We start from the raw sequence: 19,313 nt of genomic DNA on the forward strand, positions 1-19,313 counted from the left end.
GTGCCATCGTAGATGAAGGTACACCATTCACAATTGGCTTTTTGTCCAATGTCATCTAATTGATGTACACACACATTGTCCAATGTCATATAATTGATGTGAATAGTAATTAATTTCAGCTAATGAAAAAATGCAACATGGTTCTTAATCTCTATGTTATGTTAGATAAGATTACAGTCTTTTTGTTGACAATCAAAAACTATTTGAATTAACATTAATTCAACTTTATTTTAAGATCGAAAAGTTTTGTTATATTGTTTGAATTACCATTATTCATTTAAAAGATTAAAATAAGTTTTTTGATTTTTCATTTTTTTTATCTAACATTTCATTGCTTCATACGATAGGATAGGACTTAATTTCCCATTTTGTAAATGGAAAATTATTTTTATTTATTAGCGATAAAATATATAATTTTTAAAATTATTAAAACATTCTCATATATTTTAATATATATTGTCTGAAGACTACCATGTCAATTGATTTTATCAAACATATTTCTTTGTCATTATAGTGAAGGTTTGTATTGGAGGATTTAAAATGAGTCATTAGAGACTCACATCATGCCAAGAGTGTACACTCGAGCTTGCTTTGGAGTTTTAATAACGATTCATTTAATGACTTGCATTGGACTAGAACTTGGTACTTCCTCGCCTCATCACAACCTTCAAATTGGTATACTACTCTAAATATTCAAAATAATTAGGAGTTGATTTAAAAAAAAGCATCTTTACAATTTCTTATTAGAAAGAATATGATGCTAGCTATATCAAATGACATAAGGAGCTTGAATCTATAGCTACGGAAATGATCATTGTCGTAAGCCCAAAAAAATAATAATTGTTATGCTCATAGGTACTCAATTTATCTAGAAAAAGCATACAAATTTGATGAGAGAACATAAATACTTTCAAAAATAAAAGAACCTAAATAGGTTATCAATTTTTAGAAAATATTAGTACATTTCTCAAATATCTATACATCTAAACTTAAGTTAATCAACCACTCCTAATGCAAAGAGGCTACCCCCTTAGATACATATAAAACGTTTCATCATAATTGTACAGAGGATTGATATTACAACTACATGAAGAAAAGAGGTCAATAATCTAGTTGTAGTGGATGGAGAGACAATAGGAGCATTTGAAATAGGATCTAGAGAGAATGTAAAAGGAGCAAAGGTAGCGTATTCAAATTATGAGATAGTACATTATAAGCTATGAGTTATAATTAAAGTACCAATAGAATCACCTTAAATTTCAAGCTTTCATAGAGATCCAAGATAGCATAAGTAGTCCTTAGTTATGGGTCCATACCTACCTATGGACTATTAGAGTCGTTCACATGTAGAAGGTAAATCAATATATTCCAAAATTGAAGCTCACGTTTGCACATTTCTATATTTATGCTAGTGGGATTAATATCTTGAGAATTATCCAATAGAGCATGATCTTGGGCTTAAGCATTTGACACATGGAATATTGATATAATATGGACTCGTCTATAGAACCACCACATGTTTCCATGGAGTAGCCATTACCATAACAATGCATAACCCTAAAGCAACCCTTATCATCCATAATTATATTTCTGATTGAGTCTTGTGATGTATTTGAAACTAATAAATGTCCCACACTCATGTATTTGGTTATATTTGGATGATACCATATATTGGATATCCCTTGATCTTATAAGTGTGTCTAGTTCCTAGCATATCAATGTCACCATATCAGACAATTACAAGAACCTCAACAAATCTTCTCAAATGTTGTTGTAGTGGTACTTAAATTCAATGTCCTAGTTTTGGTATCTCAATCCTCTTTATTGGCCCTCCAATTTTCTAGCAAAGTGCCACATTATAACCATTTTTGTTTTATCTTATTGAGCCAAAATTTCATTTTTTAAATAGATGTTGTTGTTCTATTAACAAAGACTATAAAACATTTTTGTTAGTTTTGAAGTATATTTTATGTATGTTTACACATTAGAAGTAAAAGGCTTCGGTAAACTTACACAAGGATGAAACAAATTTGTTATTATGAAAACTAAATTTTTATATATAAAAAAAAAAAAAAAATTGATGAAATGGTAACAAAATAAGAGATTTCCTTTTTTTAATACAAATATTAGAGCTTACATGTAATATCAAAAGCATATATTTTCTCGTTGAGTTTATTGAAACTCTATAATTTAGGCCAATGAAGATAGCATGGAGCAATAGGGTTTCAAAACTTACGATAATTAACTATATAATGATTAATTTCATAGTAGCAAATGAAAATATTATTATACTTTTTATTATTTTATAAAAAATAATACTTTGTGTTATACCTGACAAATAAATGATTAATTAATTTTATAAAACACTTTGTTTTCATTTGCTACTCATTTGCTACTTATTTGTCAGGTATTTTTTTTTTTTGTTATTATACCTGACAAATAAGTAGCAAATGAAAACATTATTAAACATTGATTTAATTTTATAAAATAATTAATTAAATCAATGTATAATAATTTTTTCAATGTTGCAATGAACAACATGTTTCAATGTTTAATAATGTTTTCATTTGCTACTTATTTGTCAGGTATAACACAAAGTATTATTTTTTATAAAATAATACAAAGTATAACCAATAGGGGTTCCATGTTACAGTTGGGTTCTCGAGCATGTATAAGCTCTCTATCTACTTCACACGTAGAGGATTCAACTTATCACTCTGTAATATTTTCTATGTCCTATTCATCCATATGCATGTATGCATGATGGGTTTCACTTTTATAGTCTTTATGACCATGTTGAGGGCCCCGAAATCGGGTCAACAACAAGGGGGATACCCACCCGGTCGGGAACCTGGTTGGTGGCTCCTTGCTCGTTTGGTGTAGCGGGTCCGACTGGGGATAATGGGACCAACCTCCCAATCTAAAAGATGTGTGTGTGTGTGTGTAGATTTTGACGATGCTAATCTAAAGGAAATTTTAAGCTAATTTAATTCTAGACTCTAAACTGACTCTATACTACTGTAATCTAACAAAAACAACACATCTAATCTATACTAACCCGGGGTAAAATTCTTTCATTATGCGATCTAAAAAGATTTCATACAACAACTGGTAATAAAGATCATTCAGCTATCATAAGAATATAAATCAATTAAGATAAACCATTCTGCATAAGAAGTTAGGCAGAACAGTTGTGAACAGCATATCGCATAATCAGTTATTCATATGTCAAGCACAAACAAATGACTCCACCATACAAAAGTGACAAATGGTAACCCACACATTCATACATTAACATATAAACAACTCAGCTGTATATCGCTCTAAGAATATGAGCAGAAATTAATCAAGAGATAAAAGTACCATTTATGACCGATTTCACTCACAAACTTCAAGCAATAATGATTTATCTCTACTTACTTCTAACATCTACTAAGAGTACAGAAGTGCAACATCAGTAGCAGACATTAAAATGTAAACATAAATAAATCTCGATCCATCCATTCATCAAAAACCCCCTCCGAGGGTGCAAAAGTGCATGTTTTGAGGATAAGTTTTTTGACAAATTTCCGGACCCTTCTCCAAATGCCATGAGAAGGGTTAAATACTACTAACTAACTAATCTTAATTACACAAATTTAGGAAACGGCTTCAAATGACCGCCCTTTTACTAAAACAAATTTATTTCTAAAAATTGAATCTAATTTCTAACCGTTTCTGTATCTGCTCCTTAGTGTTGTAAGCAATGCAAGGTTTGCTTGGAAAGAGTCAGCTGGTTGTCTTTTCCTTTTGCTCGAGCGATAAAAGTAGAAATAACAAAAGCTGGCACCTCTTTCTGATAAACTAGAAGATATTTTTGAAAATCTTCCTCTGGCTAGGTGTTTTTGCTGTGTGTATACTTAGTATAGCCCAGATTTCTTTCAAACTGATTGTGCTGTTGCTATTTCGGTTTCCGGCTGTGCGAATGACTCAATGAGTTAGGGATTTCGTTGCCTGAACAATCTTACGTATTGAAAATTGCTTCCGTTCTTTGTTCCAGGATTTTCTGAAGCATCATCCCTTTTTAGCGTTTTTCTTTTTGCTTTATCCAATCTGAGCTTCAGGATCTTTTGCAAACATGCTGCTTTTGTGCGCCTTTGAATCTGATTCTTGGATAGTCTATTTTCATCAGTGTCTGTTGAGTGATACTCTGGAATCCGCGACTCTGCTGCATGTGGCATCTATCTGCGAAGGCATCTCCTCTCTGTTCTTCTAATATTGGCGCTTTCCCCTTTTCCTTAGATGTTTCCTGCATATAGATTTATATTAGTTGCTGCCTTGCAGTTCACACAAAGGAAAAGAGAATTGACGAAAAGATTGACATGAAAGCTTTAAGTTCTAATGAATGCATAATCATGACACTCATAATGACTTGACTCTTCGAAAAATGCAACACGATCATCTTTGGATACTCAGGCGTGCAATCATTAATTTTCCTTAAGGTGCGCGCTCAATTTTGGGTTTACAAATCATGCCGAAGAAACTTTGCGATGAGTGGTTTCTGCGATTCGCATCGCAGCAATTAATAGTCTCATTCGTCGCAGATCGCAAATCGCAAAATCGCAGCTTGTAGGATCGCAAATCGCAATATCGCAATTTTCATTTGCTCATTGTGTGCTGCTTTTGCGACGTTGCGATATGCGACGTCGCATATCGGTTGTCGGCGATTCCTTTTTGTTTTCTTTTAAGGGCGCTTTCAAAATATGCGATGCGATGAATTTCGCATCGCTTCTTTGCAGCTTATTCATGTGCATAAGGAAACACTTCACTCTCTCTTTGCGATGTGATATAGCTTTTAGGGAGTTAAATACAAAAATTTTGATAAAAATATTTTTGGGATTTTTTGTTAAGGGTCCCCCTTTGCTTGATGTTATTGCTAATATCAAACAAAGAGGGGGGTTGTTGGTGACCACAACAATGGCGATTCACTGTGAAGAACCAATTATCTCTGCTTTTCTATTGACATTTCCACTTCCGAAACAGAAAAATTTTCATATGTCTAAATTTTGTTATGGACAGATAGAGTAGATTACCCCTTATCCTGTCAATGATACTTTGTCTCAACCCTTCTTTTATTCCAATTGTCTGCTTCCTTAGGCTTAGTTCTTGCATTCATACCAGACATTACTTGGTCCTTTTTAAAGATAAAATAAGGTCTTCTCTGCGTACTGGCTTTAAAATATGCTCATTTTTCATAGGTAGAGCCTCTGCTGCCCGCAAGCGTCCATAGCCTCGACAGGGTTACCATGTTATCCAGCAATGATCCTTTTTCCTGTTTGAAGTTATTTACAACATTTCAGAGAAAAATCCTTTTTGACACTTTTTCCTTTTTTACTCTCTAAAGAACAATGTCTTGGTTTGGTGGCCAAATTATGACACAGTCATTCACTTGATTTACACTTTTGCTGAACAAGCTCGCTCGTGATGAGACCCCTTGTCTTTTGATTGCAACAATCTTGAGTCATTGCCCTGTTTTGATAGACAGTATTGGCAAAGTCAGCAAGTTATAATATCTGTGATCATGATAAGCCGGCTCGTGATGAGACCTCTTATTCTTTGAGATATAGTGTTTTCTCGGATTGCTTCTCTGAATGCTGCGATTTCCTTTAGCAGGGAGGAAGTCATTGTTTTTCCTTAAGAAAGCTCTGGACGACAATAATAGAGTTTGAAAACAACAGCTTTACAGAGAATATTTATTTTATTATTGATGATACCTTTCACTGTGCTGGCATAAAACAATTTTTTACCAAAGGTTGTTCTCATCAAAGTTTTTTGAGAGGTTGAAACTAATATCAAATCCAGGTTAAAGTTAACTCTATTTATCAATAATAAAATTTAGATTTTTCGAAAAGTTTTGCTATTTGTACAAGTGAAATCAAAATTTGATAGAGAGTTAGTGTGCTCTTTCATGAATCTTTTTCAATGATCATTTACAACCGGTTTTATTTATAAGAAAGATAAAAACAAAATAAAAGAAACAAAAACTTTCCTACAAAAATAGAAGAGTGATCTTCTATGGAAAATACATTTTAAGAATCTGTCCATTCACAGGCAAAGAATCTCTTCTACCTGCCAAATCCTGCAACACAAACGTCGATGGGCCTATGACTTCTACAATCTGAAAAGGACCAAGCCACAACTTCTGAAATTTTGTATGTTTGCCCTTTTCTTCATGAGCCTTATCCCATTTCAAAACTAAATCTCCCATCTGAAAGTTCTTTCTGGTTATGATGGCTGAGTCAAAAGAGGATTTTATTAGCGCTTGGTGGTGAGCATGGGTTTTCTTAGCTTGTTCTCGGCGTTCTTCTAGTTTGATTATCTCCATTTGTCTCAATTGCAAAGAGGAAGTAGATACTTCATCGATGTGTTGTACTAAAGACAAAGAGGGAATGACTAAGTGAGTTGGAAGAACCACTTCTTTCCCATAAACTAAATTAAAGGGAGAAGTGCCGATTGAAGCTTTCTTCATGATTCTATCTGCCCATAAAGCATTTACCAGCGCTTTGTGCCAATTCTTTTGGTTTTGGTCGACTGTTCTTTTGATAATCCTGATTAGGTTTTTGTTTGTTGATTCAGCCAACCCATTACCTTGTGGATAATAATTGGCAGAAGATTTCAGTTTGAACCCTCTTTTTAGTGCAAACTCAGTCATTTCATTTCCAGAAAAGTATGATGCATTATCAAACATTAAGGCCGTTGGCAATCCAAACCTCGTGATGATAAATTGATCTATGAATTCAATAACGTTTTCAGAATTAACTGTCTTGAGAGGAACTGCTTCTACCCATTTAGTAAAATAATCTGTTGCCGTGAGGATATACTTATGCTGCTTAGAAGAGTGAGGAACGATCTCACCTATTATGTCCAAGCCCCATTTGTTAAATGGTTGCTCGATGTTAACCGGCTGTAGTGGCATGGACGATTTCCTTTGTTTCCCTGCAGCAGTCTGGCAGATTTGGCATTTCCTTATGTAATTGTATGAGTCTTTGAGCAGCGTGGGCCAATAATATCCTGCACGTAAGATCTTATGCGCAGTAGCTTCTCCAGCATAGTGTCCACCTGCTGGTCCATCGTGGAGTTCCTGCAAAACCTTTTCGGCTTCAGTTTTCTCAAGACACCTAAGAAGTACAGAATCATAATTCCTTTTAAACAGAACATCATTTATGAGCTGGTATTGTTTAGCTTTCAACCTCAGAGCTCTTTTCTTGGTGTGATCCAGGTGTGATGGAGCATACCCGTTCTTAAGATAATAAATGGTGTCCGCATATAATGATTCTGCGTCGTTTAGGCTTACCTCATACGTGTGTACCTTTTCAGATGAGTTCTCAGGAATTTGCGATGCTCCAGCTGACATCTTGCAGAAGCCTTGACCCCTTACGATGTTTGCTGGTTTGATCTCAAGATCGTATTCTTGTAGAGCGGTAATCCAATTTTCTCTCTTTTCGCCCACATCCTTCTATACCAAAAGGTTTCTTACCGCTGGAAACGGTACTACGAGTTTGGTATGGGCTTTAAGTAAGAAAGGTCTGAAATATTTGATCGCTTTGAAAATGGCATATGCCTGTTTCTCCACGTCTGAATAATTGAGTTCAGCACCTTGTAAGTTCGAGCTAAAGAATGCGATTGGAGCTTCCGCCTTTTCTTGATTTACTTGAGTCAAAATCGCGGCATAAGATTTCTCTGAGGCAAAAGTGTATAAGATGAAAGATTCTGAAAAATTTGGGGTAGCTAAAGATGGAGCGTTGATGATAGCTTGTTTGATCAAGTTTGAATGCTTCCTGCTCATCTTGACCCCATTTAAAATTTGAATTCTTTTTTATCATATTTTGTAAGGGAGAAATAATACGTGAAAAATCCGGGACAAACCTTTTCACAAAATTGATCTGTCCAAGGAAAGATTGCATGGCCTTTTTGTTATGGGGTATGGATATTTCAGAAATTTCTTTGATTCTGTCAAGTTCAATGTGAATACCAGATTTCGACACTATGAATCCAAGCAATTTCCCTTCACTTAATGCGAAAAAAGATTTCTTTGGGTTAAGTGAAATCCCATACCTTAAGCATCTTTGAAAGATTTGTTTCAAATCTTTGAGATGGTCGCTTCGCTTCTTGGAGTACACTGTTATATCATCCAGGTAAATCACTACCGATTTATTGACTAAACCTTTAAACGCGATGTCCATGGCTCTCTGAAAGGTAGCGCCGGCATTGATCAGACCAAATGGCATCTTCCGATATGCGTATGTGCCCCATTTGGTTCGAAATGTGGTTTTCAACTGATCATCGGGATGTACCAGCACTTGATTGTATCCTGAAAATCCATCCAGGAAAGACATTAATTCTGAGCCCGCTACTGCCTGTAGTATTTGCTCCATAGGTGGGAGGGGAAAATTATCTTTCTGACAGGCTTTGTTGAGATTCCGGAAATCAATATAGATTCTAATATCTCCGTTTTTCTTCCTAACAGGCACCATATTGGATACCCATTTGGAGTGTCTGACGGGGAAAATTATTCTGGCTCTCAACAATTTATTTAGCTCAGTCTTTATCTGATTTTCTAAGTTGGGGTGGATTTTTCTGAGCTTCTTCTCGACAGGTTTTTCATTGTCAATCATAGGGATAGTGTGTTGAATGATAGAAGTGTTGTATGTTTTCAACTCATTGTAATTCCACGCAAAAACGTTTTTGTATTGTCTCAGAAGACGGATATATGCTAATTTTTCTTCAGGGGCTAGGCCGTGGCCTAGATTAACGCTTTGCGGCTTCTGATCGGTTCCTAGGTTCACTAATTCATAATTCAGAGTTGAACTATAGAGTTTAGAATTGGAAGACCTTTTAAACCGACTTTTCAAATCATATAAATCTTCTAACTTAACCACCAATTTAGGTATAGCATTATCAGTGCTATTTTGCTGAATTTGGTGATCATGATGGTCTTCGTCAATTATTTGATTTGAGTAGGATCCTTCAGAAGTGAGGAAATTTACAATGTCTGGATCGTCGTTGAATACTCTCCAGTTGGTGGTGTTGTTAGGGATGGATGGTCTAAAGATTAATTCTATTGAAAACCTATCGGGACTAAAATCTTCGGAGGGAATCAGTCTAGAGGCTATGTTAGCTAACAGGTCTACGCTCGCATTTTGGAGTCTTGGGATTGACGAAATATTGAATGCTATGAAATGTGAAGTCAGATCTTGTACTAAAGATTGATAGTGCTTTAAATGACTTGAGAGGCAATGTATGGTGTTACGTACCTGTTTGACGACAATTTCGGAATCTCCAAAGACTTGAAGATACTTAACATTCAACCCGATTGCTTTGTATAGGCCTTGCACCAAGGCTTCGTACTCCACTGTATTGTTTGTGCAATCGAACTGAAGTCTGCATGTAAGCATGATCTTGTTCCCATCTGGGTTAATCAGAACGCATCCTGCTCCTGCTCCCTCGTTAGATTTAGAGCCATCAAAATATAATTTCCAAAATAAAGACGTATTTACAGAGTTATCTAAAAAATTAAAACACTTTGAATCATCAGTTTGGGAAAAATTTTCAACTTGGGATACAACTGAATTTTCTAAGTAAGGTGAGGTGTGAGCATTGAAATTGTCGAGGAAAGAATCTACCGAGTAATTGCCTATGATACTGCTGTTGTATGCTATTGCTTCGTTTTCTTCTTCCAATTCTGTCACTATGTACTTTTCGTGCAATTCTCGTTCAACCTTTATTTGAATGGGTTTATCGTTGTAGGGTAACCACATGTGCGACCAGTCGGTTGAGAAATATCCGTGGAGTTTCTCGGACCAATCCCTGCTAAGAATTAAACCATAGAATTTAGGGATATCAGCTACTAGAATGTCGATAACCTGACATACTTTCGGGTTAGACGACAATCTTATGGTCACCTGGTTAAGTTCACCAATCACTTCGACTTGAGATCGATCAAGTTGAACTATGCGCACTGTGGATTTCTGAGGCTGAACATTCAATTTGGCACATATTGATCTGGGTAGAATATTCGTTGAAGCACCAGAATCAATCAAGCAATTGTGCACGTTTTTATTGAAAATTTCATAAGTGAGAAGAAAAGGAGGAGTATGGGATATTGACCTTCCTCCAATCAAAGCAATGTCATTCGGATCAATCTTATTGATCATGTTGGTTGGAGGTCTTCCCATGTTGTGAGAAGCTACAGCTGTAGGTAAAGATGTAGTAGGCACGGCATGCAATTCTTTCATCATTATTTTCTGTTGATGTTTCAATTTTCTCAATTCGTAAAGAGTGATATTAGCCCTAGTCTTTTTCATGTCATCGATAATGTTATACTCCATTTCATCCGACACTATCAGTGTTCTTGATGGAGGTGTTTGATCTGATTGGACTGGGCTAAATTGGGTCGCTCTAGCAGTTGTTTTCTTTGTTGCGACCTTATCTTTTGTTGCAGGGTTTGCACCCTTCTGTTTAGGGGTAGTTTGGGGAGGATCAAGTTGATTTTTGCTTCGTGTGCTAACCGGAAATGCTTCTTGATCCTCTTCTTGTGGGAGGATGAAATCCCACATTCCTTGTAGTTCCACAACTTCTTCATCATCAGTCTGCCCTTCAGTGGTATTCTCTTCTTCTTCTTCTTCTTCAGATTCGACGTTTGAGACAGCATTGGGTGGTTTCACCTCCATGGGAGGATTTGTTTTAAAATATTTGTAGGGCTTTTTTGAAGAAGTTTCTGCTACTTGTTTCCTTATGTCAATCATCTCATTGGACATGGCCTTTAACACCTTTTGTAATCCTTCCATATCGAAAGGATCCTTCGTTTGCTTCTTCTTGGTGTCTTCTTTGAAAGAGATCTTCTTAGATTTGCGTTCTTCTATTGCAGATCTCTTTTCTAGGGCAACTACGCGTTTTTCTATTGCTAACGCCTCAGTTAAGTTTTCAACTAAGGTCGTCTTGTTTTCCCTATCTACGAAGATAGCCAAGTTTGATGGTAAGGCCGTGATGTACCATTCACATCTTACTTCCTCGCTGGGTTGAGAAGCAGCGGGAATTTTGTTGAGGATCTTATTGAACCGTAAATTGAAATCTTTAATGGGTTCTCTAGCCTCAGCTTTAAGATTAGATAGGTCATTGATCAATGTCGTTGTTGATCTGTCATTGCCAAACTTGGTGAGGAATTGATTTTGAAAAATGTCCCAACTTGTGATGGACCCGGAAGGTAACGAAAAGTACCATGACCCGGCTGTTCCTTGCATTGTGTAAGGAAAAAGTCGGACGACAGCATCTTCGTTAGTAACTCCGTTGAGATTAACAGAAAGCATGAAATTATTGATATGCTCTTCAGCTAGCATGCCTGTTTCTGGATTGAATTTAGGTAGCCACTTCTCAGGATGGGCCGGTATTGGGCTCAGGGGTGGAGGCATTAAAACCGCCCCAGGATTGTTCCATGGAGACTGGGCCATCGTTGAGCCGCTAGTTAATGAGAGTGCAGAAGACGGTCCCTGATGCTGAGAAGATGAAGGTATCATGATCTTTGATGATTGAAGAGGGAGTGTTGTGGAAGATGGATGAGTGATTTGGGATGAGGATGTGGGTGGTTGACTTCGCGGTGAGGATGTTGAAATGGACGAAGTAGATGAAAGAGTCTCTCGGTCAGACTCTGGTGGTGCTTTCCTTGCTCTTTTCCTAGTAGGGAGAGGGAGTTCACTTGGTTGAATACCAATTTTTTCACTCTTCAATCTGGTCAGAGGATGAGCAGGATTGTACTGCGAAGCCACGTTGCTGTTAGATTTATCAGACCTATGAGAAAAAATAGAGAATCCCTGGAGTTTACGAATCAAAGTTTGAATTTCAAGGGGTTCAATAATGAGTTGGTCTGATATATTAGAGTAGGTAGCAGTGGTGGATACTCGAGCGACTTCTAAATTCGGGTTGAACCGTACTGGAGAAGTCGGAGGAGTTGATGAGGGTGATTTACTCTCAGAATGGCATTTAGATTTTGACTTAGTTTCCATTCATAGTTCGTGCCCTCCTTCTAGCGCCAAATATGTTGAGGGCCCCGAAATCGGGTCAAAAACAAGGGGGATACCCACCCGGTCGGGAACCTGGTTGGCGGCTCCTTGCCCGTTTGGTGTAGCGGGTCCGACTGGGGATAATGGGACCAGCTTCCCAATCTAAAAGATGTGTGTGTGTGTGTGTAGATTTTGACGATGCTAATCTAAAGGTAATTTTAAGCTAATTTAATTCTAGACTATAAACTAACTCTATACTACTGTAATCTAACAAAAACAGCACATCTAATCTATACTAACCCGGGGTAAAATTCTTTCATTATGCGATCTAAAAAGATTTCATACAACAACTGGTAATAAAGATCATTCAGCTATCATAAGAATATAAATCAATTAAGATAAACCATTCTGCATAAGAAGTTAGGTAGAACAGTTGTGAACAACATATCGCATAATCAGTTATTCATATGTCAAGCACAAACAAATGACTCCACCGTACAAAAGTGCCAAATGGTAACCCACACATCCATACATTAACATATAAACAACTCAGCTGTATATCACTCTAAGAATATGAGCAGAAATTAATCAAGAGATAAAAGTACCATTTATGACTGATTTCACTCACAAACTTCAAGCAATAATGATTTATCTATACTTACTTCTAACATCTACTAAGAGTACAGAAGTGAAACATCAGTAGCAGACATTAAAATGTAAACATAAATAAATCTCGATCCATCCATTCATCAAAAACCCCCTCCGAGGGTGCAAAAGTGCATGTTCTGAGGACAAGTTTTTTGACAAATTTCCGGACCCTTCTCGAAATGCCATGAGAAGGGTTAAATACTACTAACTAACTAATCTTAATTACACAAATTTAGGAAACGACTTCAAATGACCGCCCTTTTACTAAAACAAATTTATTTCTAAAAATTGAATCTAATTTCTAACCGTTTCTGTATTTGCTCCTTAGTGCTGTAAGCGATGCAAGGTTCGCCTGGAAAGAGTCGGCTGGTTGTCTTTTCCTTTTGCTCGAGCGATAAAAGTAGAAATAACAAAAGCTGGCACCTCTTTCTGACAAACTAGAAGATATTTTTGAAAATCTTCCTCTGGCTGGGTGCTTTTGCTGTGTGTATACTTAGTATAGCCCAGATTTCTTTCAAACTGATTGTGCTGTTGCTATTTCGGTTTCCGGCCGTGCGAATGACTCAATGAGTTAGGGATTTCGTTGCCTGAACAATCTTACGTATTGAAAATTGCTTCCGTTCTTTGTTCCAAGCTTTTCTGAAGCATCATCCCTTTTTAGCGTTTTTCTTTTTGCTTTATCCAATCTGAGCTTCAGGATCTTTTGCAAACATGCTGCTTTTGTGCGCCTTTGACTCTGAGTCTTGGATAGTCTATTTTCATCAGTGTCTGTTGAGTGATACTCTGGAATCTGCGGCTCTGCTGCATGCGGCATCTATCTGTGAAGGCATCTCCTCTCTGTTCTTCTAATATTGGCGCTTTCCCCTTTTCCTTAGATGTTTCCTGCATATAGATTTATATTAGTTGCTGCCTTGCAGTTCACGCAAAGGAAAAGAGAATTGACGAAAAGATTGACATGAAAGCTTTAAGTTCTAATGAATGCATAATCATGACACTCATAATGACTTGACTCTTCGAAAAACGCAACACGATCATCTTTGGATACTCAGGCATGAAATCATTAATTTTCCTTAAGGTGCGTGCTCAATTTTGGATTTACAGATCATGCCGAAGAAACTTTGCGATGAGTGGTTTCTGCGATTCGCATCGCAGCAATTAATAGTCTCATTCGTCGCAGATCGCAAATCGCAAAATCGCAGTTTGTAGGATCGCAAATCGCAATATCGCAATTTTCATTTGCTCATTGTGTGCTGCTTTTGCGACGTTGCGATATGCGACGTCGCATATTGGCCATCGACGATTCCTTTTTGTTTTCTTTTAAGGGCGCTTTCAAAATATGCGATGCGATGAATTTCGCATCACTTCTTTGCAGCTTATTCATGCGCATAAGGAAACGCTTCACTCTCTCTTTGCGATGCGATATAGCTTTTAGGGAGTTAAATACAAAAATTTTGATAAAAATATCTTTGGGATTTTTTGTTAAGGGTCCCCCTTTGCTTGATGTTATTGCTAATATCAAACAAAGAGGGGGGTTGTTGGTGACCACAACAGACCATCATCCCCATTTGAGTGGGATTCTCCATGCTATGTTTTCCTCTTAGAGTCTTACTCATTTACTCTCAGACTTCTAGTTGACCTTCTATTAATTCTTCAATAAGCTATAACATAATTTGTTGTTTTATGTCACTTTCCTTTATACAACATTCTACTTCCAGGGTCTCCCATGCTTCCTTGGAAGATGTGGGTTTTTCTACCTTGCACAAGGACTTCTGATCCAATGAATGTTTTATAATATCCAATAGTAAGGAATCACGTGCTTCATCATATGGGTTATAGGATGATACTCAATCAACTCTTTACATCGAAGAAAAGTTTTAATTTGGAAGGTTCCCAAAAATTAAAAATTTTACCACTAAATTTTGGAAGCGTTACTATATCTATCTTGATCCATTCATTCTCAAAATGTTCTACTTCATAGACTTGCCTTTTATATGCCTCGCCTGTGGCAATAACCTCTATGAGCTCTTCGAAATACTTTGGCTCTTCCTTCCGATTTCTTTTCTCATTTTTCCTCAGTCTTTCTTTGTGACCCATGACTGTCATCTTTCTTTTGTCTTTTGTCTTCTTTCCTTATTTTGTCATCCTTCTAGAAATTACCATGCATACACTTGATTATCTTTAAGATCAAACATTTTACCCTTCACTTTAACGATGGCTCCCAACAACTACTAGCAAATTTTCTAAGCTTTTCTACACAAACTATTATGGAGGCTCATGGCTAGATCTTATGGTGGAAACTTTTCTCTGCTCAGTGGCAGTGGCAATTTCCTCTTGATATAGTGGTGGCTCTATAGGCTACTCACCTTAATCTTTTAGTAGTTGGGTTTACAAACTCTCAACGAGCTCTAGTTTCTACCTATGGACCAATGGATGCAAACTTCGATTTGTGGACTACTCACAATAGTCATGTCTCTTAGTGCAAGTATCTCATCACCATCTCAACTCATTTGGTTCGTTGAAACCTTACTAAACCTTACTCTTATACCACTTGTTATTTAGAGGGACAGAAAAACATGAAATTTTTTTCTGTCATATAAATCCACCCAGTTGCTTCTATTCTCTCTTATTACTTCACATTATAATGACCCAACCATGAGTATAATATAACTCAATTTTCTAAATGTAGAATATTGCAAACTGTAACTTTCTTTTCCTCACGTGAATTATGATTTGACCCTTTAACTATTTTTTTCTAACTTCAATTTAACATAAATCGAAATTTCTCTTTTCCTTAACATAGCTTTTCTTGATAGGGCATTAAATTTTTAGCTCTGACTCACTTGACATCTAATATTAGACTTAACTATATTTCCTTCACTTAACTTAAATCTTCATACATTGCATGCATACGATAGTACAACTAATTTCTATCAATTGAAATGATTTTGATCTATGGAAAAGTTGCGGTCAATGGCAGTAAATCAAATAGGAAATTTGGGGATAGGTTTGTATGAATTGTGTACTCTTATAATTTTTAAATTGTTATAGGAGACTAAAGTTCACTTGGTTGTAAGACATTTGAATATTTGAAAATTGCTAAAGGCCAGATGGGTTGTTGATTCTATCAGATTACTTTCATTCATATCATTTTTTTATTGGTTTCATTAAGGGATAATGATATGGAATGATTATCTACGTACTTCAATAAGTGTTAAAATTATGAATTATAATAATCGTGAAATATAACAAGTCAGGTGTAGTATGGAATCACATAGTTTCAAATTGATAAAATTGATGAGATCAAATGAGTCACGATGCACCACAAACCTCTAGTGATGGGCCATTTGGGTGCACTAAGTTATCCTTCGATGTGGGTGACTATAGGGGCATGAAAATGGATTTTTAAGTGAAATTAAATTCTATGCTAGAGGGACTCTTTCAACTTCCTTCATAAATTTTTTTATATATCTCTCTATTAAGTGAGGAAGATAAATCACATAGTAGTTATTCCCACCTTTTAAATTATAACAATTGCTAATATTACCTGGTTTATTGATAAAGCATTCATAATTTTCTAATTACTAGATGAAAATATTTAGCAAAACCTTAATACTGACAATAAATTAATATCAAAAAATACTAAATTATATTTTCTCTCTCTCTCTCTCTCTCTCTCTCTCTATATCTATATCTATATATATATATATATATATATATATATATATATATATATATATATATATATACATATATATTAATATTACAATATTAGTAGAATGTTTTTTTACAATAAGAAAAAATTTAAATACTAAAATATTATCTAAGAAATAATTAAATTATTATTATTTATCTCTTTGATATATTTGTTGAATAGTGAAAAGATAATTGAGATGTGAGTATAAGACAAAAGTGATGAGCCTCAGTATTGCAACAAGAATGATGTAACTCCTAGGGCTACCAGCTTTACATTATTAACCCAAGGTTTCATACAAAATTGGAGGTGACAATGCTATACACATAGCAGATGCGTCATTCGCCTCATGTAAATTCTCAATTGGGGAATTTGACCATTAGGGCTCCAGACCATTCGTCTATTGGACTAAAGGGAGTCTCACTACTGACAGTGGAATGTAAAAATAGCTCTAGTGCAGGAAAAGTAAATTCTTATCAATTTAGGAAATGAAACTTGCTAACATTTCAATGCTATGATATGACATAAATCATCTAGCTATGAAATGACACAAATCGCATGCACTAAGGAAACTATGCTAACCTTTCACTTGATCATCTAACTACTAGAACTACTTGAAAATAGGAATTTATTCTATAATTCCAAAAGCCAAACATGCATGCATTAATTATCTCATTCACACTTGCAGAATAGATAAAATTCCTAATTGCTAAATTCAAAAATATAAAAGCTAATGCTATCTGATCTTGTAGCTGGAAAATGAATGAAAATTCTGGTGTACATGGCACTTCTAGTCATGGAGTCTAATCTGAGGGGTTAACCTACTCCTACACTAGGCTATACTATAATTTCAGGTCAAAACAGGGTCAAAGTAGGCTGCTACAGGTTTGCTACAGGATGTTCTGAACTGCTACAAGATGTCCTGTACTACTACAGGAAGTTCGCTAAGAGCTTTTGGAGAAGAAGAATGGTGATATGAAGTGTTGGACAGATGCATGATAGATGTCGATGGTGTAGGCAAGATGAACATCACCCAAGTCCAAGCCTAACATTTCACGATGCCAGATCTGTTGAAGAAAAATTTCTCACGGTGGCTGTAGAGGTTCGGAATATGCGATGGTGTGTTTCAACAAAAGGTGGAGAAGACCTAGGTGGACTTGGTTGGAGGTGTCCCTACCTGCAGATCAACAATCCTTACAATAAAGGTTGTATTTTCAAAAATAATAAGTACTCAATTTATCTAGAAATAAATACTCTAAAAGATAAAAGAACCTAAATAGGCTATAAATGTTTCAAAAATATTAGTACATTGCTCAAATCTCTATACATCTAAATTAAAGCTAATCTACCACTTCTAATGCAAATATTCCACCACCTTAGATACATATAAAAGGTTTCACCATAATTGTATGAAGGATTTATATTACAACTACATGAAGAAAACAGATCAATATTCTAGTTGAAGTAGATGGAGAGAAAATAAGAGCATTTGAAATACGATCTAGAGTGAATGTCAAAGGAGAAAAGGTAGTGTATTCAAATTACGAGATAGTACATTATAAGCTATGAGTTATAATTAAAGAACCAATAGAATCACATTAAATTTTAAGCTTTCATAGAGATGAAAGATAACGTAGGTAGTCCTTAGTTATAGGTCCATCCATACCAATGAACTATTAGAGTTGTTCACGCGTAGAAGGTAAATCAACCTATTCCAAAACTCAAGCTCCCATTTGCACATTTCTATATTTATGCAAGTGGGATTAATAACTTGAACAATATCAAATAGAACATGATCTTGGGCGTAAGCATTTGACACATGGAAGATTGATATAATATGGAATCATCTATAGAACCACCAAACGTTTACATGGAGACGCCATTACCATAGCAATGCAAAACCCAAAAGCAACCCTTATCATCCATAAGTGTACATTTGGTTGAGTCTTGCGACGTATTTGAAACTATTAAATTCCCCACATTCATGTCATCATTTCTATTTGGATGATACTATATATTTGATATCGCTTGATCTTACAAGTGTCACTAGTTCCTAGTATATCAATATCACCATATCAGACAATTAGATTATCCTCAACAAATATTCTCAATTGTTGTTGTAATGGTACTTCACTTTGTTGGCAATATGATTCAGGTATTGTCCTTGATGGCAACTCACTCAGATGAAAAATCAAATTATAGCAGGTAAACAACAAAAAATTATAGATCAGTCTTCACAGAATGAAGAAAGAGAGGTATACGTAGGTTCACCATTGACCAAGTTGCATATACACACAGGTTCACTGTATACAAGTTGCTTATACGTACACACGCAATTTCGCAAAAGCAGAAGTGCACATACCTTAGAAAACTAAGTTTTTGGTTCAAAGTATTTGGTCCATGGTATTTTGATCCATGGTATTGGTCCAAGGTATTTGGTCTGAGGTATTGACCCTAGGTATTGGTCCAAGGTATTGGTCCTAAGTGATTTGGGTCCATGGTATTGAGAAAGGTCTAAAACTATAAAAGGAGGAGAAGATCATTAGGCCAAAGTGCGCAAGTATTGAATATCTGATGAAGTGTGAGATCCAGTATGCAGGTTATGGGTTTGTGATGCTTTTCTTGATCTAAACCAAGGATGCACCTATGTGGATGATGGTGGATGATGGATCGGGATCTTAAGGCTTGGAATGTATTATCATTATGTGGTTTGATCATGGATAGACTAGATCTGAATACTGACACATGTTTTATTTTGAAAATGTTATGATCTGGGTACGACTGAATTCTGAAATAGCTGTGAATTTTTTAAGTTAGTATTTGCAGATCTGTACACGGGTTATCTTTGGAAAAGGTGCATATACATGCTGGTTCGACTCTTCAGAGTAGCGTATACATTATGAAATATGATATCTGAATTTGCAGTTGGTTCTAGTGGT

The sequence above is a fragment of the Pinus tabuliformis genome, chromosome 5_1, assembly GCF_031772625.1.
Source record: "Pinus tabuliformis cultivar Carrire ecotype Pingquan chromosome 5_1, CPIR1, whole genome shotgun sequence".
NCBI classification, from domain to species: domain Eukaryota; kingdom Viridiplantae; phylum Streptophyta; class Pinopsida; order Pinales; family Pinaceae; genus Pinus; species Pinus tabuliformis.